This window comes from Pinus tabuliformis, chromosome 2_2 (genome assembly GCF_031772625.1).
Source record: "Pinus tabuliformis cultivar Carrire ecotype Pingquan chromosome 2_2, CPIR1, whole genome shotgun sequence".
NCBI classification, from domain to species: domain Eukaryota; kingdom Viridiplantae; phylum Streptophyta; class Pinopsida; order Pinales; family Pinaceae; genus Pinus; species Pinus tabuliformis.
In genome coordinates, this window is record NC_142300.1 from 848,741,864 (window position 1) to 848,766,376 (window position 24,513).

Genomic DNA, 24,513 nt, shown 5'->3' on the forward strand with positions numbered 1-24,513 from the left:
GTAGCCATCACATCTCTTCTCAGAGATAAGCTACCATCGCCCTAGCTGATTTATTTCCATTTCTGATTGTAAGCATATTTCAGTATTTTTCCATTAATGAAATGAAGTATTACTTCCGCTGCATCTTTGTGTATATGGTTATCTCTGTAATTTGTTGCGTTCCTGTTTAAATCCGGATCATGAACTGGGCCGAGCGAAGGGGCTGCTATGGAATGGAGGGGATTTCAATGGACGGAGAGTCAGAATGCATCTGTTGGAGGTGGAGAGCTCGTGAGCGAGTATTTGGATATATTCCTATGGGAAATTGAGCCGAGGGGGAGGAGGCGTCTGAGGTAGGAGACAGTGGAGAGGTAATCTGTCTCTGCTGCCCCTCTTTTGCTTCACATTCTGTGGCAAGTTCTGGGCATTTTGATGCTGGCGGAAGGAGAATGATTGTTGGGAGATGACTCAAAGTGATGAGTGGGCACAACAGGTTTAGAGGTTGGCTTGGGGGAAGGAATAGCAGCAGACGCGGGGTGGAGAATAAAATTGCAGATCAAGCTCTATGTAAAATGATTGCCCAGACAAATTTCAATGCAACATAGAATGCTGCAGCGCCTACCCGTAGTAGTGCGTGAGCTCGGTTTTGCCGCGGCGAGAGGGCAGCGGCATTGCAGAGGTGAGGGATTAGAGACAGGGGCGGTGGAGTTCAAATTACCATAGGTCACCATTAAGCCGAGCCGAGGCAGGTAGACACAGTCAGATTGATTACAGTGCCAGCTTAATTGCCATTTATGGTCGCTATTAAGTCTTTTTATGGTTTGATGTGCGGGATTACGGAGGGCCATGTGGCTAGGCCACTTGCCATCCCAATCTGCTGCCAACATATTAATCTTGATGTACCCCCGCATCCGAGATTTTATCATGTTTTATTAAGAACTAAACATAAAATAATTAAACAAAATAAAAGATTTTAATCACCTAGAATTAGATGAAAATTTGACAAATTAAAGCTCAATTTAATTTCCTATTTTAGATCAAAACATAATATTCTATCTCAATACTATCTTTTAAATTAACACATATAACAAACCAAATCAATCTTAATTAAAACAAAATATTAAAAATTACATCACATATTGTAAAATAAACTTTATAACAAGAAAATAATTTTATGTTAGATCTGAGACTTTTCTGATCCATAATGTGGATATCAGTCTTTCGGATTAATCACGTCGCTAGGATTTGGTCGAAGTTTCGAACCAGCTAACGTCATTCATCCTCAAGACAAGGTGAGAAATCAATTGATCTGAGGGAATAAATAGCAAGGCTTATAGCAAGGCTTCATCACTGCCTAGCGATTGTTGTTGGAAAATAGTCGTTGGGAAATAGCTGTTAGGTAACAAGTTATGTAGTAAATAAATATTTAGTTTCGATATTTTAAAATGTTAAAATTAAATTTAGTTACAAAATAACTGTTGTGTAATAAATAGATATTAAATTTTGGTATTATAAATGGAATATTGGAATTAAATATTAATTTTTAGAGCTAATTCATATTAACAATTGTAGTAATATTTTCTAGAGATAATTAATAATATAGTTTGTTAGGGCTTGACTAATAGTAATGGAAACTAGTTGTTATGAATTAATATTATTTAGAAATCATAAGTTAAATGTTTAAAAGTAATGTCATCTATAAATAGTTAGTTTAAAAAGTGTAGTGTGTTAGGGTTTGACCCTACCTTTTATTGATGGAATAGTATTTAATTTATTAATAATTTAATATTATTAATTATTATTATAATCCTATAGAGGGACTGTAATATTAAATACAAACAATAATGTACCAACGGTATAATATTATTATAGAGATTAATATTTACATAAAAAATCGTGTTGGAAGATGTTCCATGACAATTCAAGAGAGTTTCAACAAAGATTCCATAGATGGGAATGATGAATGAGGACAATGAGACAACATGATGAACACTGATGAAAACGTGGACGATCTCAAATATTATGGGGGACATCAAGCACCCTTGAGTCTTGAAACCCTCACATACAATCAAGGCACGTTTTTAGTCTAACCATGTCAAATTTTAACGCATACAAGAAATTTCAATGTTGGCCCCATTAAATGCTCACTGTGTGACATCGGTGGATGGCATTGGTGATGGTCATGTTGGAATATATTCCATGACATTTCAACAGAGTTTTGATAAAGCCCTAAATCCCCTATCCCCTAAGCCTGCATTTACCTTTAAATCCTTAAGTCTTAATCCCTAAAGTACCCTTATTCCCTCAACCCTAGCTAATCACTAATCCCTTAACACAAAATCCCTAAATCCCCTAAGCCCTAAGCCATTGACCCTTAAATACTTAAGCCCCCTTAATCCATAAACCCTGATGCCCTAATCACTTAAACATTAATCCCTTAACCCATAATCCCTAATCCATTAATCATTAAACTACCTAACCTGTCAATGCCAAATCATTTAGATCTTGACCCCTAATACTTTAAACCCTAACCCAAAATCCCTTCACCCTTAATCCTTGTAACCCAAATCCATAAATCCCATAATAATCAAAGCCCCTATCCACTTAACCCCCAACACCTCAATTAATTAACTATTTAGGCACATGCGGCTCTAAATCATGTAGAAATTAATTGTAGATTAAATAATTCTCATGTAATTTTCTAAAACATAAGACTCAAATCTACTCTAGTCATATAAAGAAAGAAATTAACGATTGCGAAGAAATATAAAAAACATGGGACATGAATTAACACACATACACAAGGACATATCTAGGAAAAAGAAACTGCTCAAAACCCTTTCCTGTCCATGTTGCATTAGTCAGAAAATAGAGAAGAAATATAATGCTTGCTCAAGTCTGAGAAACCTCTTCACTAGTACAATCTATCTCACTGCTTCACAAGCTACCTCTTGTCAATACTTAACCAAATTTCTACTTACCCAAGTCCCTATTTCTTTGTGATGTTTCCTTGGGAATTAGGCCCTATTATTTAGGAAAATTCCTCATCCATAACTATGCAATCCCTATAGGCCCTTCTTAGACTGCATGGACCACCTGTACAACTTGGATAATTATAAAATTGATAGTACACTACCCTTGAACTCCAATCTCAACTCGGTAACTCGTATTTCATGCATGGTGAGTTAATTATGGTTGATTTATCAGTTAACTGGTTGAACACTGAAGCTGCATGCCACTGCTAGATCTCCTACTAGTTCCTCCGACAATTAGGACTAGTCCAACTTACTTTAACTCAATTTAACTGAATTAAATTGTTACAACTGAAATTAACTCAATCTAGGATCCTAAAATTTAGGAATCGCTCTACACAACTCAATTTAGGCCCTCAAATCAAATTAACTGAGCCAACTAAGTGATACTAACTTATTTAACTCATTCAAGTTGTCTTGTGATGTGGAATTACAAATTTTTCCTAATTTAATTCAAGGGAAAATTAAATCAGGATTTTATTGTTGCATTTTCAACACTCCCTCTCAACAAGAAATGGATTATCAAATACCACAATCCTGTCTCTATGGAACTCAAATTTTCTTCTTGATAATGCCTTTGTAAAAATATCTTCATATTGTTCCTCTTTAGGAATGTATTCCAACAATATGATTTGCCTCTACACACAATCTTGTAGATGGAGGTACGGATGTCGATATGCTTGGATCGATCATGAAAAACTGGATTTTCAAAGAGTTTGATACAACTTTGATTATTATAGTAAATCAAAGTAGGATCCATCATCAAATCTAATAACCCAACAAGAACCTTCCTCATCGAGATAACTTCACAAATTGCTTGATTGGGAGCCATGTACTCTGTTGTTAGAAAAATGTATATTACAGAGCAATGGAACACATAATATATTATAGAAATAGAAAACACATAAAACAAGAGAGACACAAAGATATGTGGTTCACCCAGTTTGGGCTACATCCACGTAAAAACATCCAGTCCTTCCTTTTATATTATCCAACAAAATGAAGAGATACAACCTACAACATATCCGTTGTAATATCCTCTTCGCTCTCACATAGTCTCCTCTCTCTTTCTCGCTCAGAATGCACATAGATATCCACCATACAATTCTCTCATATAAACTGAGGGTTTCCTTCTAGGGAAAAAACCCTAAATTAAAATAACTTCTAGCATTAGATCATCCACCTAATGAATGACCCAGCCATCGGGGGTGCTACCCCTGAACCCTCGATTGGGGCGGGGGGCTCATAAAATTGTCGTCGCCACCCCTGACGGTGACTAAATGGGTGGATTTTCCACCCCGTTAGGAACTGGGGTCCAATGCGGTGATACCTATGAATAAATAAGATAATCAGGCTCCACACTCAACATCTTCTTCTACTAAACTTAGTGCCACTGATCTATGTTTCCTGCTGTACCAAGAAATTGTTGTTGACCCAATACTAAAGACTCCTCCTGAAGTTCTCTTCCGATCTGATGGACTACCCGCCCAATATACATCTGTGAAGCCTTGAATCTTCACTCCCTCTATCCATCTATACCAAATATCATACTTAGTAGTGCCTCTGAGGTATCTCAACACGTTTTTGGTTGCCTTCCAATACAGTTTGGTAGGCTTAACCATTGCTTGACTAGGCTGGTAAACTGCATAACACATGTTTGGTCGTGTGTTCACAAAGTACATGAGTGAACCCATAAGCTGCCCATAAATAGTGGCCTCCACTTCCTCACCTTAAGTGGCATCTTACTTCCTCCAACTGCCTGCTAGAGGAGTGTCCATGGGTTTGCTACTCTCCATGCGGAAATTATTCAGTATCGCGTTGGCATACTTTCCCTGAGAGACAAACAATTCTTCATCTCCATGAGGAAATAATGCATGAGTCCCATGCTCTTCATCTCAAATTATCTTTCAAGATCCTCTTTACAAGATTTGATCAATTTTTCATCACCGATTAAAATTAAATAATCGACATATAACACTATAATCAACAATTCACCTTCATCAACAATATGGTAAAGGTTTGCATCTACTTCACTTTTGGTGAATCCCAACCTAGTGAAATAGCTGTCGATCCAGGTGTACCAAAAATGTGGTGCTTGTTTCAATCCATACAATGGTTACTTGAGTCTACACACATGCAACTCTCTATCAAAGGTCTCAAATCCTTCTGGTTCTTCAATGTACACCTCCTCCTCAATCACTCCATTGAGGAATGTTGTGCTCACATCCATATGATGGATTTTCCATCCTATTTGTGCTACAGGTGCTAGAATTGATTTGATAAAAGAGTACCTTGCTACTGGAGAAAATGTATCCTCCTAATCAATTCCCTCCACCTAAGATAACCCCTTGGACACAAACCTAGCCTTGTGTTTCTCAATGATTTCATTTGTTTCTTGCTTCACCTTGTAGATCCACCTCGAACCTACCACTGACGTGTTCTCTGGTCTTGGGACCACTTCCCAAACACTATTTCTAACTATGGAATCATATTCCTCTACCATGGCATCAACCCACACTGGTTGTTCCACTGCTTCCTCAATTAAGGATGGTTCTGTATGAACTAGCTCACTCATTAGAGCCATGTACCCATTGTACCAATCCAATGACCTCCTCTTCTTGCGTTGTGATGTGGGTTCTCCCACATTCTCTCTAGCATCATGCAATAATCTATCAGCTTCCCTCGAGCACTTCCTTCCTTCTCTAGACGTATATGCATGAGTGGGTTCCTACACTCTCTGCTCCTTTGCTTGTGGTTGCTCCACAACATCCTGACGTTCTTCCTTTAGAGCCAAAAGCTCCTCATCTGCATTCAACTGAAGCTCCCTCTTAAGGGAACATCTCATGGCCTTCTCTTCATCGAACTTCACATCTCTATGAACAACTATAATCCTGTGAGATGGAAGGTACACCCTATAGTTGTGAGGTGTATCAGTGTACCCCACAAATATTCCCAACTCTGATGTCGACTCTAGATTTTTCCTTGCATCCTCGAAGACATGATAGTAAATTGATGAAACAAAGATCCTCAAGTGTGACACATCTAGTTTCTTCCCTTACAAAACTTCTTCTAGTGTACTCTTCTCGATAATATGATGAGGACTCTTGTTCTACATATATACCATTGTGTTTCATGCTTCAACCCACAAGTGCAATGGTAGGCCCTCATCATGTAACATCGCATGTGCAGCTCCCACAATATGTTTGTTCTTCCTCTCAGCCACCCCATTATGTTGTGGGTTATGGGGTGCTATTAACTCCTGTTGAATGCCTTCTTTTGCACAAAAGTTCTTAAACTCATTTGACACATATTCTCCACCATTATTTCTCCTAAGAGCCTTCACTTTCCTACCAATGTGTTTCTCAACAAGAGCTTCAAATTCACAAAATTTGGAGAATTTATGGTCTTTCATCTACATGAAGAAAATACAGCACTTGCGTAAGAAATAATCTACAAATATAACATAATACCTATGCTTGGCCATGGAGGCTATCAAGAAAGGTCCACACACATCTGAGTGAACTCTTTCAAGAATTTCTTGCGCTCTACCGACCTTATCATGAAAAGTGGCTTTGGTGTACTTCCCTAGTGTACACCCTTTGCATGTATCTCATTGCTCTAGTGGACCCTTGGGAAGTCTTGCAGAAATATGCTATATGATATTCAAAGCTCCATGGTGCAAATGGAAAAGTATCCTATGCCATAATTCACTGATGTCTTGACTCTGCACCTTCTCTACCTTCATGCATAAAGCAGCACAATCTTCTACATCCAATTTTTAGAGGTTCTTCACCGGAATCCCGATCCACTTAACTTGTCCCATGGCGATATGTCTAAGGAAATCCTTTCCTTTTCTAAATATCACATCATAGCCACACTCTTCCAACATAGCAAATGAAAATAATTTCTTCTTCAAACCTAGAACATACATGACATGTTTTAGTGTGAGAGGGGAGCCAAACTCCATCTGAAAAGTGACTGTACCGATACCAGTTGTTCAATAACTTCCATCATCTCCCATCTTGATGTGCATCTGGAGGTCCTTCTCCTCCAAGTCAAAGAAAAATTCTTTGTTTCCCATCATATGGAATGAGGCTCCACTATCTAGATACCACACACTACCCATCATTGATGTCACCATGCATGCAATGAGGGTGAAATCCAACTCGAATTGTGAAGCTATAGCTTCACTTGTCACTCCTCCTGGGGGCTTCTTACTGAACTTCTTCTATGGACACTTTGTGTCATAGTGTCCCAACTCATGACAATGAAAGCACTTGATTTTCGACAAGTCTTTCTTCTTGCCTACCTGACCAAATTCTTCTTTGGATTGGGATTTATTCCCTTTCCCTTTCTTTTCCTTTCCAACCAAGGCACATTTCTCCTCATCCTCAACCTTGGATGAGGTCTCATCTCTGGTGTTCCACCTGAACTCTTCCTGTACCAAATCTGACCATAATATTCCCCAGTTTGGTAGCTTCTCCCTTCCATTGACCAAATCCTGGTAGCTGTGCCAACTCTTGGGAAGGCCTAGAAGTGTTAGGCTTACTAGATCATCTTCTACAACCATAGCACCAACACTCCCAAGTTCATCACAACATTGTGTGAACCTACTCAGGTACTGTGGTATTGTGTCACCCTTCTGCATTCTGATATTCTAAAGCTTATCTTTGAGTGCCAACTTCCTGTGGTCACTACTGTTCTGGAACAAATCTATCAATGCCTGCCACATTGCATATGGAGTTTCTTTCCCATGGAGATTAGAGACAATATGGTCTCATACTCCCTCCAAGATTATCCTCCTCGCCTTGGCTACACTCTTCTTCCAATTTGCTAGATTTTCAACATCAGTTGTTGTTGGTCTCGGGACATCATTATCAATGAATTGCTTCAGCCCATTATCTTCTATGAATGCTTCCATGAGGTACTTCCAAGAAATATAATTGAAGCTACCCTCAAGGGCATACTTGAGCCTTAGACCATATAATGCCATCATGTTAGCTCTGAAGAATAAATCTGCAAACTTGCTCCTCCTACAAAGATAAGTTTGAGTTCTCTTCTCTACTATGAATATAGATCTCATACCATGTAGAAATTAATTGTAGATTATATACTACTCATGTAATGTTCTAAAACATAAGACTCAAATCTACTCTACAGAAAGCAATTCATCATTAAGAAGAATTATCAAAAACATGTGACATGAATTAACACACATATGTGAGGATATATCTAGGGGAAAGCAACTGCTAAAAACCCCTTCCTATCTGTATTGCATTAGTCAAAAAAAAGAGAAGAAATAAAATTCTTGCTTAAGCCTGAGAAACCTCTGCACTAGTACAATCTATCTCACTTCTTGATAACTAACCTCTGGTCAATACTTAACCAAATTTCTGCTTTCCCAAGTCCCTATTACCTTGTTCTATTTCCTTGGGAATTAGCCCCTATTATTTAGGGAAAATCCTCATCCATAACTGTACAATCCATATAAGCCCTTCTTCAACTACATGCACCACCTGTACAACTTGGATAATTATACAAATAATAGTACACTACCCTTGAACTCCAATCTCAACCGGGTAACTCATATTTGATGCATGCATGAGTTAATTATGGAGGATTTATCAACTAGTTGAAAATTGAAGTTGCACCCCACTAGTATACCTCCTACTAGTTCCTCCAATAGTTAGAGCTAGTTTACCTGATTTTAACTCAATTTAACTGAATTAAATTGTTACAACTGAAATTAACTCAACCTATGCTCCTAAAATTTAGGAATCACTATACACAACTAAAGTTAGGCCCTCAATCAAATTAACTGAGCCAACTAATTGAAACTAAATTAACTCATTCAAGTTGTCTTGTGATGTGGAATTACAATTTTCTCCTAATTTAATTCAAGGGAAAATTAAATCAAGATTTTCTTTTTGCATTTTCAACAAATCCAGTGATAAATCCAGCACTAAAAAGGGAGCTAACCAAGGTTCTAATTTAGGCACTAAAATGGGAGCTAAATACAGTGCTATTACTAGCACTATTTCTGGCACAATTTCTGGCACTATTTCTAGCGTTATTTCTGGCATTATTTTTGGTGCTATTTTTGGCACTATTTCTAGCGCTATTAGTGCATAAATGCTTTGGATGGCTCAAAAAATGCCAAAAAGAATGCCATCCCAATAAATAGCGCCAATTTTTTCAAACAATTAGATAAAAATACACTAAAACAATCCTTCGAAGCAAAAAAGGGAGCAGAAAAAGGGAGCTAATCACAGGGATTTGTTGTAGCGAATCTCAAACAAAAGGGTTCAGTTGGGGAGCACAATGAGGAATTCCAAAGATTAAATATCAAGGTAAATTATATTCTAGAGGAGCATCTAATTTATGTCTTCATAGGGACTTTAAAGGATAACATCCAACATGAGGTTCACCTTTGGGAACATAAGTCATTGGAGAATGCATTCAGGGTGACAAGAAAAGTTGAAAGAAAAATTATGGCAATAAGGAGATCTACCACTCACAACTATAGATATGGAAGTATTGTTGCTCCTAGCTTCCCAAAACCTACAAGTTTGAAACCTGTTGGGACAGGATCCCCTGAGGGTCAATTTTGGGGCACAAGCCCAAGTTTTGGGGCAGAAAGGCCAAGCTTCTATTATGTAAAGTGTAAAGTCTCCACAAGTTGTGGTCACAGAGTGCATAGATAGTAAGTGTCATAAAGCGATTTCCCTTAATACATGTTAAATATATCAAACACTTAAGCCAATCTGGGTAATAAAAACCTTAGGAGTAATTATAGAGGCATGTAAGTGGTGGATTTACCTGTTTAGGGTCCACGAAAGATAGTCACAGACATTCGCGAAGGGCTGGAGGTTGATAACAGGAAGTTATATCGATGAGCCTTAACGAATTATCGATCTCTGCGAAGGAAGGTTTAGGGCATTAAACGACCTCAAAATCATCTCTAGGTGAAGAAACTTGGTTCTAGCATCCCCCCCATACTACTTTGAGTGAGACTTCAGTCCGCGCTCCGCATATTGATGCCAAAAGGGCCAGTAGTGTAGTGATTTGTTTGGAAAACTGAACTCTAGACCTGGGTCAGGACCCACTAAGCCAACAAATGGTTCTGTTGTCGGGACTGGGATCTGCATAAAAGAGATGTGTGATATCGCATAGCTGGGATCCAAAAAAGAAAGAAATTGAAGACTAGTTGGATAGCAAGATCCATGAATTCACGGTGTGAGAAAACAAAAATTCGTGATTGACGAAAGAATAGTGGTTGGATAGGTACCTATACACAGAGGTCCATGAAATTTTTTATGTTCCTTCCCGATCAAGCTATACGAGTGGATCGCTAAATTAGCGGAGGGACAAGGAAGGTGGAGGCTTGACGGTCCAATAGTGTGGACCCTGGAGTTAGTGCGAAGATTAGAAGCCTATGAAGATAAGATCGCACATGCTGTCGATCAGTGGCTTGATTGTGTCATCGAAGGGTTTGTGATAGAGTTTGCATTTGATTCCTTGGTGAGCTACAATGATGAGGAGTGATGCTTCTTCAAGGGACCGCGAGGTAAGTATTTAAGATCTTTGATTACTTGGATTAAAATGCTCTTGTGTGTAAAGCGGGTTATGCAATTACCTTCATGTTCAAAGCTACGCAAAGTGGAAAGTTATTCAGGGATAAAAGGGGAACAGGACCTTAATATAGCCCACTGATTGAGCCTCCTCTGAGTGATGATGAAGGAGCAACACAGGCTTCTCCGCAGAGCGTTGTCTAGATAATAAGACAAGGGTTCCCCCGAATACCCCATCCACCCACACCACCTCCATCTTCACCTCCACCGCATACACCTTTTTCCACACCGCCACTACCTCTGCCACTGTTTAGTATGACGAATACGGTGAAGTTGCCTGTTTTTAAGGGCTTGGGAAATGAGGACCCAGATCAGTTTTGATTCGTTGCAAAGGTTGTATGGTAAGCTCAGAATATTACAGACAATCAGATGAAGAAATAAACATTGGTTACTTCTTCACAAGATCGTGCGGTAATGTGGCACATCAAGTACTGCACTAATAACCCAATAGCTGCGTTGGCAGACATTCAGACTACACTAAACAAGGAATTCATTAGATCCAAGTCTGGAGCACAATCGATCGTGGGATTTAAGGAGATCATGATGAAGCCTCGTGAGACGCCTTGGGAACTAGATCAAAAATTGAAATGCAATATTCCTGAAGCCAACATGAATCTTACGGATGGGTAGCTCCATGAATTCTTTGTGGCTTCTCTCTTGCCTAATTTAAGGGTTGCTTTATCACAAAAAAATATTGGGACCCAGGCAGAAGCCTTGGAGATTGTGATGAGATTGCATGAGACACTAATTCAGGATGCTACTTTGGGGGTTCAGCAGATTCATGCAGAGTTGCAAAATCTTTGCCTAGAGTTCCACAGTCTAAAGAAAGATAGAGTGGCTCAGCCTAATAATGTGCACGAAGAATTTTGGCATTTGAATTGTAAGAGTCAAGGGCATGATAAAGATCATTTCCCTGTCTTCGCGAATTATTTTGCAGGAGGAAGTTTGATGCCTTTAAGGCCAGAAAATCAAGCAGGGCCAAGTACAGGGCCTGTGCTGTGGTGTGCTATCTACCAAGTAGCTAGAAAACATGTGATAGACAATTTTAACTTGCTGCAAAAATTTGTACAGACATCACAAAAGCTCTTTTGCAACTTCTTTAAATCAGTAGGTCACGATGAGCATAACTGTCGTAGTTATGAGTTGATGATGGATAGAACTCCCGCATATCGAATGCAGACTAAAACATGGCCTCCAGATCAAGGCACTGGGGGAGCGCAAGGAGGATATCAGGGGCGTGCATGAGCCCGAGCCATTGGAGGAGTTGTGAGAGGTCATGGACAAATTATTTTCTACAACTGCAGAGGACCAAGACACTACACACGAGAATGTACGAACCTGACGTGCCTGTCGTGCCGATACTATACTCAGTTTGACCACGTGATGAAAGACTACCCTGTATTAATAGCTAAGATGCATGAAAAGGGGACGCAGCCTCAACAACCTACCCAGAACCTGCAGATGATGAGGGATGAACCCGCGAAGAGGATCCTAATGTGAATATTGTGCTGCGAAGTGGAATGACGACTGGAAAAGATAAGGGAAAGTAGCCTGAAGAAAGTGAATGGGTCCGCAAAGCTCCAGAGAAGGAGGTTGGCTTTGATCTAGAGTGCACGAAAGAAACCTTCATGGAAGCAAAGAAAAGCCTCGCTGAGGCTTCTACCTCAGGAAGTCAGGATAAGCAGGAGGAAGAAATGGACCCATCCATGCTTACTACCTTCTTGGAGACCTGTATGAAGCTGCTACACGATAGCAAGGCTGTGAAATGATTGCAAGAGTTAATGATGGTAAAGAAAATTCTCTTGAGGGACTATGCATGGTCAGGAAAATTGGTAAGCATAAGGCAAGAATAGGGTGTGAGATGAGGCTTACCGCGCAAATAGGCGAACATGAAATGGACCAAGTTATTATGGATCTTGGGTCAGATGTGAATGTTTTTCCGAAACAAACAAGGGAGAGAATGGGGAGACCTACGCTACAGTGGTATACTATTCAATTGAGGATGGTGAATCAACAAAATACTATCCCCATGGGAAGATTGTAGGGAGTGATAGTAGATATTGAAGGCACGAGCGCGTTGGCTGATTTTGAAGTGATAGAGATTTTCGATGACAGCAATCCCTACCCCATGCACCTTGGGATCAATTGGGCTATTGACGTGAATGGGGTGAACAATTTGAAGAAGTGGACGATGTAATTTGAAAGAAAATAGCTCCATGTAGTAGTATCTTTGGGCACTACAGAAGGACTGTGCTATATTGAACCAGTCCACGATTATGAAAATGACGATTATTTGGACCAAATTTATATGATAACAGCATGAGATCAAGATTGGGTGAATCCGACAGCTAACGGACGTATTGCATGGGATTGCGAAATCTCCTGCACATCAGATTCAGATGAGGAATCAAAACAGTTGCAGAATCGATTGCATGAATTATCTACGCTGCGTTGTAACATGATGACTAAATCCCTGCACTGTATATCATCGGAGGTAAGAATTCTGCCTTATTTGATGGTTTAACTGATGTTGATAAATTTTTGGATGCATTTGAATGGGAAGTGCTAGAGAAGCATCGCTTCCAACCCTTGGACTTGGGACTACGCCCTACACCTACAAGATGGTGGGGTAAGCATAAAGACAATTTTTATGGATGGCGTGAATACAGAAGAATGATCAGGGTGCGGTTTGGTCGCCCAAAGGTGTGATTAATAGAGAAATTTGATGGGAGGAGTGATCCATGTGACCACTTAGCAAAATGGACTGATGCTTATGGAGAAAAACCACAATCGGAGTGGGTGCACCTGTTCTGTCACACTTTGGAGGTAATACCAATGAATTAGTACTTGGAAATAGAGCTCTGCCATGGCACAGATGAATGGGATATGATGACTAAATCCCTGCACTGTATATCATCGGAGGTAAGAATTCTACCTTATTTGATGGTTTAGCTGATGTTGATAAATTTTTGGATGCATTTGAAAGGGAAGTGCTAGAGAAGCATCGCTTCCAAGCCTTGGACTTGGGACTATGCCCTACGCTTGCAAGATGGTGGGGTATGCATAAAGACAATTTTTATGGATGGCGTGAATACAAAAGAATGATTAGGGTGCGGTTTGGTCGCCCAAAGGTGCGATTAATAGAGAAATTCGATGGGAGGAGTGATCCATGCGACCACTTAGCAAAATGGACTCCTGCTTATGGAGCAAAACTGCAACCGGAGTGGGTGCACCTATTCTGTCACACATTGGAGGTAATACCGATGAATTAGTACTTGGAAACAGAGCTCTGCCATGGCATAGATGAATGGGATATTTTGAGGTAGGGGTTCCTAATGACATTCAACTTTGAAGATGGATTTGAGTGCATCGATGAAGCGTTACAGGATGTCAAAGCAACGATCTTCAGAATATCGCAGAACCCCTTAGATTTGATTCAACTAGATTGGACCACCCAACTATTCCATGTGCTACAGTGCTACAATGTGACTGCGGAAGAAGAAGACGACGATCCAAGGAACATTAATATCCTAGAGACAAAAGGTCACAGTGAAGTTGAGGGGTCGTACATAGAGAATCTAGATATCACTGGCCACTCAAAACTAGAAAAGTGAGCATTGGAACAGAGGCAGAGCCAAAGTTTGCAAAGATAGGGGACTACTGGGATGATTCTATCATGGAAAAGGTCACTGAGCTTCTCCACAAATACCAAGATTTGTTCCCTACAAATTTTTCAGGACCAAAGTAAAACTTTCCATTACTCATGGCTTTTACTATGAATTGTGTTGGTCGCATGGGAGTTGTCGGAGGATAGCCAGTTTCCTCCGATTCAGATAAATTTACCAAAAGCAATGAAGTTTGCTTCGCTATGGGCCACAAAGGACGCTACGCAGGTTAGACAAACTAAATTTTTTTGGGTATTAATGGAGATGAGAATTCATATGGCCATCAACCGAAAGTCGTGGTTGTCACCAATCATTTTTGAGTAGTTATATGGCTATGTGGAGTTCAAAGCAGACTTCAACCATGTTTACATTTGGGTGTTAAAGGATCCGGACCATAAGTGGTATGATCTCCCCTAATTGGCTATGAATGATTCCATCACAGAGGTCCTCAAGCGATGGCCATCTGATTGGCACACACCATTGGATTTGCCCTCCGAGACTAGAAAGTCCGCAGAGAAGCAGAAAAAGAAAGCAGCCCGACTTAAGGTGTAGCAGTTGGCATAAAAGAGGAAGAAGGAGACTAAGGAGAAGGCCCGCACAGAATTAGAGCATGCCACAAAGGAAAAAGTAGATCAGGAAGAGTGCGGCTCTTATAGAAGTATGAAATCTCCTTCCCCCCAAACGGAGGAAGAAGAACAGTCGGAACAGGGCAGCGGTGATCTGGAGAGCACTCTGTTTCACGTAAAGCAACATAGGGAATAGGAAAAGGAGGGGCAATGAAAGAAGACCAAAGCCTCCAAATCATCACTAAATCCAATCACCTTGACAGAGGGTGACTTGGAAGATATTGGAGATAAGGTAAGGGATAGGACAGTGGAACTACTGCAACAGTTTGAGCAGCAGCAGAAGCAGACACTAAGTGCCATACAAATGGGTCTACGCAAGTTGTAGATCCAAACAAATATATTGCAAGTAGGTGCAGGGAAAAGTAGTGTGGCCTCAAATATTTTGGCATTAAGGACCACTCAAGCTGCAAAGTTGGTTCGATCCTTGGATCTTCAGGGAGCCGCGTTGTCGGATGGAGCTCTGAGAATGGAGGTGGAATCTGACAAGGCTACTGTCAGTTCTTTAAAGAATATTGGTCTGAACTTGGCCATGCTCCCCAGTGAATTCCTTCACACACTACAAGCAGGTGTGATTGAAGAGCTTAAGGCCTGAGAGCAGTGCGCGCTGAGCATGATCAATGAGTAGAAAGTCAACAATGAACAAATATTTGTTGAGAAGATAGTCAAGCTAGAAGCATGGAAGAGGGTTCATGATAAGAATGAGCCAACCACAACCGTGGTAGCCGAAGCATGCAGAACTATTCCAAAAATTCATATCCCAGAAGAAGCGCCAGTGGAGGCCAATATTAGAAAGTTGGCTATAGGAATGCCCAATACAAGGACAGAGATGGCCATGGTTTAGTTTGAACTGAACCTTAAAATCATAGAGCTTGAGTTGAAGTCACAACCTTCAACTCCACCAGAGGTCAGAGCATAGTGCGAGGCAACTATAAAGGATGTAGTTGCAACAGTAGATGTCATGGTGGCAGATTGCACCACACTCTTTGAGCAGTCTATGGAGGTCATTACAACTCTGCAGGAAGATCCTAACCTGTAGCGTTCGAACACAGAGGCTCAGGAATTGCAGCGACAATACAATGAAGCAAGATCAATGATGTGCACCATCGCTATATCACAGCGACTGGCTAAGCTGCATGAAGCAAAGCAGTTACTTGAACAGGTGGAGGTAGTGTAATGGAAAGAGGTGGTCCTCAAGTCCAGATTTGGGCCTTGGCTAGATGAGGCCTATGTCATCTCTGCCACCATTGAAGAGAAGCTAGTAGGCCTACAACGGACACAACAGAAGGTAAAAGAAGATAGTGCAAGGCCAACAATAGAGCAGCTACTCAAGCAGCTCAAGCAGGCAGCCACGCAGAGTGGGTCTAAGGTAGTAGTGGCGCAATTCAATCTAGGAGGTCTCTGTAGTAAGATCTCTGTGCCAGAAAAGTGACTTGGGGGCAAGTCACGATATTTGTGTTGGGGGCCTGTTGGGACAGAGTCCCCTAAGGGTCAATTTTGGGGCAAAAGCCCAAGTTTTGGGGTAGAAAGGCCAAGTTTTTATTATGTAAAGTGTAAAGTCTCCACAAGTTGTGGTCGTAGAGCATTTAGATAGTAAGTGTCATAAAGGGATTTTCCCTTCTTTTATGTAAGTTGTGTAGGCTTTTATAGACCTACCCATGGTCCACGGACCATGGGATTGTATAAAAAGGAGAGTATTAGAGAGTCTAAGTAGATGATATTTGATGTTGATGAATGTAATGGGTCATTAGAAGTAAAGAGTGAATAGTTTTAGTGTAGAAGAGAGGCTCTGCAACTCTGTGCGTAGAGCCCTAGAGTAGAGTCCATAGCTGAGTGCGCGGACCCCTACAGCTGAGTGCACGGGGTAGTATTGAGTCTGTAAGCAAACCTAAAGCATCAATAAAGAGATTATTCTGGAAATATATGTGTTTTGTCCATTTATTTATTTTATGAATGAATGTGTTTACGTTGTGATGAATATTGGGTTTATGATTTAATACTGTATTGATCCGGGATTCTGCATGGTTTACATTGTTATATGAACGCAAGTAATAATATCTGTTTACGCGAAGAATACCTTAATACATGTTAAAGATATCAAACACTTAAGCTGATTTGGGTAATAACAGCCTTAGGAGTAATTACAGAGGTGCGTAAGTGGTGGATTTACCTATTTAGGGTCCGTAAAAGATAGTTGTAGACCTTTGTGAAGGGCTGGAGGTTGATAATAAGAAGTTATATCGATAAGCCTTAAGGGCTTATCGATCTACGTGAAGGAAGTTTTACTGCATAAAATGACTTCACAATCATCTTTGGGTGCAGAAACTTGGTTCCAGCATCCCCCCCATACTGCTTCAAGTGAGACTTCAGTCCATGCTCCGCAAATTGATGCCGAAAGGGCCAGTAGTGTAGGGATTTGTTTGGCAAACTTAACTCTGAACCTAGGTTAGGACCCACTAAGCCAACAATACCACAACAACTAAAGGAAAAAAAGAGCAAAAGGGATTTGCTATAGTTGTGATTGAAAATACACTAAAGGTCATAAGTGTGGTGAGAAGAAATTATTTTACATATATTGTGAAAAGGATGAAGAAAATAAATAAGAAACATCAAAAGAAGAATATATACACCAGGAACCAACCCTATGGGTTGAAAAACAAGAAATGAATCTGACCATATCTTGTAATGCATTGGTGGGAATTACCACTCCTCAAACTCTTAAGATAGAAGGTATATCAAGAAGAGAAAGGTAATAGTGATGATTGTTTCAGGTAGTGCTCATAATTTTATTCATTGTAAGATAACCAAGGATTTGAATTTCTTTCTATATCCAATACCAAAGTGTCGTGATGGTTGAAAATGGAGGAACTATAAATTACTCAGGGAAGTGCCATAATATCAATCTAACCATGGGGGAATATGTATTGAATAGACCAATTCTTGCCATTCCAATCGGTGGTGTGGATGTTCTATTAGGAGTCCAATGGTTACAATCTATGGGGATGATAGCTTTTAATTTTCAATAACATTTCTTGATTTTTTTCTCAAAAGGAAAGGAAATTGAATTAAGGGGTATTGTAGGGAAACCTGGGAAGATAATTAGTTCAAATGGAATGACAAATATTTTGAAGAAGGAACAATGAGGGGTAATTGCACAATTATGTTCACTAGATGTTCAAACATCTAAGTCATCCATTTCTTTAGATCTCCAAAGAGTCCTTGACAATCATTCCAAGGCATTTGAGACTCCCAAAGGTCTCCCACCTATTTGTGATCATGATCATGCTATTCACTTGATTCCAGGAAGTGGTCCTCCAAACATTACACCTTATAAATATCCTTATGCCTAAAAGAGTGAAATTGAATATATGGTTGCAAAAATTCTAGAGGCGGGTATAATTCAACCTAGCCAAAGTTATTTCTCTTCTTCGGTAATATTGGTGCACAAGAAGGATGAATCATGGCATATGTGTCTAAATTATAGAGAGATCAACAAGCTCACTATTAAAGATAAGTTTCCCACTCCTGTCATTGATGAATTGTTGGATGAACTACATGGAGAAATTTACTTCATGAAGCTAGATCTTCATTTAGGATATCATCAAAATAGAATGAAGATAGAAGACATTTTGAAAACAACATTTAGAACTCATGAAGGTCATTATGAATTTTTGGTCATGCCTTTTGACCTTACTAATGCACCTTCCACATTTCAAGGTTTGAGTAATTCCACTTTCAAACCCTTTGATAAAAAAATTGTTTTAGTATATTTTGATAATATAATAATCTATAGCAAGTCTTCGAAAGATCATGTTCAACATGTTGACAGGGTGCTCAAACTATTCGACGAGAAACAATTATATGAAAAATCCTCCAAATGTTTCTTTGGGGTACAGGAAGTGGAATATTTGGGTCATATTGTATCCCATGAGGGTGTTAATTTAGGAAGAATTCTGATCCAATCAGAGATAACACCATCAAGGTTATTCTAACCTTATTGTAACATCTACAACCACCCTCCAACTTTTTTCCTTCGCTTCATTTTGGAGCCTCCCTCCTCAAAATCAAGGCAACTATCCTGCACTGATCAGGTACTTGTGTTTATTTGATTTTATTTGTCACTTAAAATTGTGTGTCCACTCACTTGTCCTATCAATCAACCACAAAATGACCCAACACTTGGTTCACAATCAGGCTTTGTGTTGTTGGGAAAAATTGCGCAATCTTGGAGGGAATTTTGTCTTCCCCTCAGGAATTGCGCAGAGTAGCCCAGCAACTGCCCTGCACTAAAAAATTGTGCAGAGTCAGCCAACAAGCCTTGCTCTGGAAAATGCACAGAGTAGGCCAGCTGACACTACTCTCCAGAAATCTGCAGAGCAGGCCAGCTAACATTACTCTCCAGAAATGTGCAGAGAAGGCTAGCAACACTGCTCTGGAAAATTGCGTAGAGCTAACCAGCCAGTCAGGGCTACTCAGCCCAGAAGCAACGTAAAATATTTTCCTCACTTGTTGTGCGTTTCATGTGCTGATAGGTTTCCCGATTCCCTCCAGAATTGAGCAATCCTTCCTTGCATGCTAGGAATATTTTCCTGAAAAGAAAAAGCAAAAAGCGAAAAAGCATCCCTATATTTTAGGGATCTATTTTTAGCTACGAGAGTTGGATGCAAAGTCAATTTTAGAAACTTTTCGCCAAGTGTCGTTTTTTCCTAGATTTGTGCATGAACGTCATAAACCCTAAGTTAGCTAAATCTATTTAAATGATGCCTCAGAGCTCATTCTTCACATTCAATCTTGGAGCTTTGGCATTCCTAAAGCATCTAGGAACCTTTGGTACAGTCGGCGCAACTTTTCCGGGTAAGTTTTTCTTTTCATGTCTTTTGCCGTGTTTTCTGTCACTTTTTATTTCTCGGTTTGTATGAGTGTTGTTTCCCTTGTTTTATTGAACGAATATTGGCATTTTAATGTGTTTTAACTTGTAGAAGTGTTGTTTCAAGTTTTGCATTACCTTTCCTTAGTGTCACATGCATAACATTGTTTTTGCACTAATAGTCGTCATTACGACGACTCTCTTCATGAGCTTCATGGTTTTGTCATTTGACTGATTTCTGCACTTGCCTAAATTTCATGCATGTCTATTCACTTAGTTCTACACCAAATTTGCACACACATTCACTCCTTTGCGTTTTCAGGTTTCCATTGGGAAGATATGGGCTATCTTGGCCCAGATCTTGTTTCTCCCAGCGTGCTCTGTGCATTCCTGGCAGTCAAGGCTCTTCCTAGCCTCCAGGAATTCCGCAAAAGTTGTCCACACTAGCTCCCAATTGTGCTCTATGAAATCCTTGGAGGCAGTGCACCAGTCCTTCCCACTGGAACTACGCAATGTACAGTTCTAGCCAGAAACCCAACTTTTCTGATCTGAGAATTGTGCAATTTCAACCAGTAGTCAGCCTCACTGGACTACGCATTGTACATTTCCAGTCAACAATCAACCTCACTAGCAAATGAGACTACACAATACACAATTCCAGCTGACAGTCTCCTAGCCTCATGTATTCAATGTTGTGAAATCTTGCCCAGCAGTCACCAGTTTGTTTCCCGATTGATTCTCGAGTTGCTTTATGTTTTTAGCTAACATTGTCTTTCCATGAGTGTCTTCTCTGTCTCCAGGTACCATGGGTTTTTGAGAAACTTCTTAACAGTACATGTATCATAGCCTTCAAGACAGCTGGATCAAAAGACACAGTTGAAATCAATACTGGAGATGTGTTTGAGCAGGGGTCTATGAGCTTGCTCGTGTACACAGACACACACTTCCTCATTGAGAAAGACATCAAGATCACATGGCAAGACATCAACACTATTTTTGCAGGCTACTTTGAGGAGAATATGGAGGACCGACAAGTCTATGTCAATATTCATAAGTCAAGATTATACAAGATTGCATGCAAGTATCCCACCTTCCCCTACGCAAATGTGATCCAATGAATTATCTCACACACTAATCCTAAGACGATGATATTGAGCAGTGTCAGTGGAATAGAGATTTCTTCTTTCAGGACAGAATATTGTCAGTAAATGTACCATTTTTTGGAAATAATACTGAGAGGGTGGGGGGCTGAATCAATATTTACAAATCAATAACCTTTTCATTGCGATAGTCATATTTATATATGCTACTTCAGTGAATGGAACTCGCGTGTGCACGCCACTATTCTTAAGGCAACCAATGTATATCTAGTGAACTTATGATTCAGTTAATTCATCATATGTTGATCTTTAATCAATGCATCAATACTTTATTAAACATTAAATAGTAACCATGTGTAGTAATAACAGAATAAACCATCACACATAAGAAATACACATGAACATCAAGATTTAAGGTGGAAAGCCAATGCGAGAGAAAAACCACCTGATGGTGTTGTCTCTGTCTTCTTTCAATATAAATAATAATCTGTTTACAATCTTGTACTAGTGCAAACTCATACTAGTACATAGGCGCCCACCTACAGAAGGCTACAACCTTCTCTCATTCTCCAACTCATACTGGAAGGGAGCTATAACCCCCTAGCTCTTGTACTAGCCAATATGTTTACTAGTACATAGGTGTCGGCCTACAGAAAGCCACAACATTCACTTGTACTCCAGCTGCTACTAGAAGGGAGATTCAACCCCCTTCAGATAGATCACCAGCCACTATTGGCAGGAAGCTTCGACTTCCTCACAGAAGGCTCCAACCCTCAGCATCCTCTAGGGACCATGTTTCATGAATTTTCAGACTATATACTCCTGGTACACAACACTACAATATGAAGGTCGTGTTTCATCAAATTTTCGCACTAGACCCATTAGTAACATTGAAGCTCAAAATCAATCACGACTGCAATACAACCATCAAATAAATCTTCATCAGCCAATCACTGAAACCCATTCATCAATCATGATATAACTTATACAATCAATAACTAAAACCTTTGAACCTTTGACATAATTGAATCAAACAATGACTGAACCTCTGACACAACTAGATCAACCATTCATTCAAACTTAATCAAATTCAACCAATCGACTGGAACAAAGAGATCATTGTAACCAGTACATAGATCTGAACCCAGAACACTGCATCAACAACCAGAACTAACTGTAACCTCAAAAGGCATGTGTCAGAATGTATACACTCCTTCAATGAAGTAAACCTGCGTGTATACGCTACTTCCTTTTGCCCAACCTTCATATACCTCTAAAGATACTGAGTCATAAAACCTCTGAACCACAAACTGTACCAATCAGTGACATTTTGAAGATTTACTATCATATTACAAAGTTTTAAATAGATAGCAACAAGGAACACCTTGCTTTCTCAATCAATCAATCAACCAGACTCAATCTCCTTATACAATCAATTTTATTTTCAAATCTAATGAAGACATCATTGACAAACAACAGTAAAACAACAAAACTGATATGATAGACCAATCATCGTTGATCATCAAGATTTTCTTTTTCATACGCTACTTGAAAGAGCTGAACCAGCATGTATACGCACCTTCACCAAAGCGAACCAGCATATAGATCTGCAAATACTTACTTATAACTTCATTGCAATTCTAGAATTAAGACATACCCAGATCATCACATATAAAGGATAAAACGTGTGTTAGCCATTAGATATAGCATATCCATTATCAGGTCACATAATGATAAGTCGTTATGATCCTGATCCATCATTAGATCTCATCCATCATCAAACACTCAGGTGCATACTTAGTCTAGATCAATCAAAAAATTAGAAACGCATAACATGCATATTTTCTTTTGATCTAACACTTCATAAGATATTCATTACTTGTGCACTTAGCCCTTTGACCTTGTTCTCCTTATATACTTAGATACTTTTCCAATACCTTGAACCAAAACGTTGGACCAATACCTTGGACTAAAAACCTCGGACCGAAACCTCAACCAATACCTCGGACCATTACCTTGGACCAAAAACCTTGGACCAAAGTCTCGGACCAATACCTCAAACCAAAAATCTCATACCAATACCTCAGACCAAAACCACAATAAGGATCTGTGGTATTCTCGGACGAGATCAAATAGTCGTTACTCCACTCAATATTGTGGGCTAATACCATGGTTTTGACCCCTGGTATTCTCTACTCTTGAAATTCCTTGATTTTCCAACCTATACGTTCTTTTCCTCATGTGAAAGTGCATGCATATGTATATGCTCTTTTTCTTCTGTGAACCCGCGTGTATACACTACTTGGAAAAGGTGAACTAGCGTATACTTCTTAAACCATTCTCTTTCTTTAATTTTTTGATTCTAATCTGTAGTCCTTTGTTCCTTCATCCTATTCTTTTGTACCATTACTTTGTTCCCTCTGAATACACCTACTATAATGTGATTTCCATGTTACTTCTGAAATGATTCCTTTGAACTACCCTGCATCTTGTCACATCTGTAAACACAACTGCCATGCATTCTGTCAGATCGGATATCTCTCCTGTAGATTCACCTAGTTACGTAGATTCATATAGTTACCATATACAAGTTAGTTGTTCTGCTACAAGTGGGTTCCCATCAAGTACAACACATGCATCATAATGCCAACAATCTCCCCCTTTGGACTTGATGGCAACCATATTGGTGTTGATTACTTCAAGCTGTAGAACCTCTTAGACGTATCAAGCAACACCAAGATACTCTCCCCCTTTGACATTAAGGGCAAAGGGAGGACCAAGATACTCTCCTTTTGAGATCAAGGGCAAAGGGCTGACCAAAATGAAGACTTCCATATTTGAACAACTTAATATGAACATTGATCATGCTCCCTCTAGGCACATGCTGAATTCTCTAATTAAACTCCCCTTTTGTACATGTTGAGACGCACTAAACCGTCCATGCTCCCCCTAAGCACATGCAAAGTCTGCAAAAAATATTTTCCAAAAGAATAACATGACTCTATAACTAAACTATGTGAGTATGACCTTCCTATCACAAATGAATCATACATACATCAATCTTCCAACCAAGTGGGGATATACCAAATTTGACTCATCTACCCAACCAAGTGGGGATATACAAATTGTTTATACATGGCTGAAATATAGAAATTATTACATCATCCTTCCCATGCATAGTGGGGGTACAAATTACATCATATGAGCAAAAAGGACTCATTAAAAGAATATGACAGACAAAGAGATATTATGGGCCTTTATATGACCTTTACATCAAATCATATACATGACATTTATAACAAAGACCAAAGATCTAAACAAGACCATGATAGTCATCAGCAACTATCATACACCATATATGATCTGTTCCATAAGCATCTGTCAGCAACATCCAGACCAACAACCTATCATCACAAAGTAAGAAGGCATCATCATTATGTGACAAAGTGAGCCATGTCTCCAAATATCCATGTCTTCAAATACCTATGTCTTTATGAGACCTGCAATAACACCATTCTCTTGGCCAACCAACAATGTTTATCAATATCCAACTTAAGTAATCATCTATGTATCCATCATAATGCATATCCATTAAAGAGATAGCAATATGTATCTA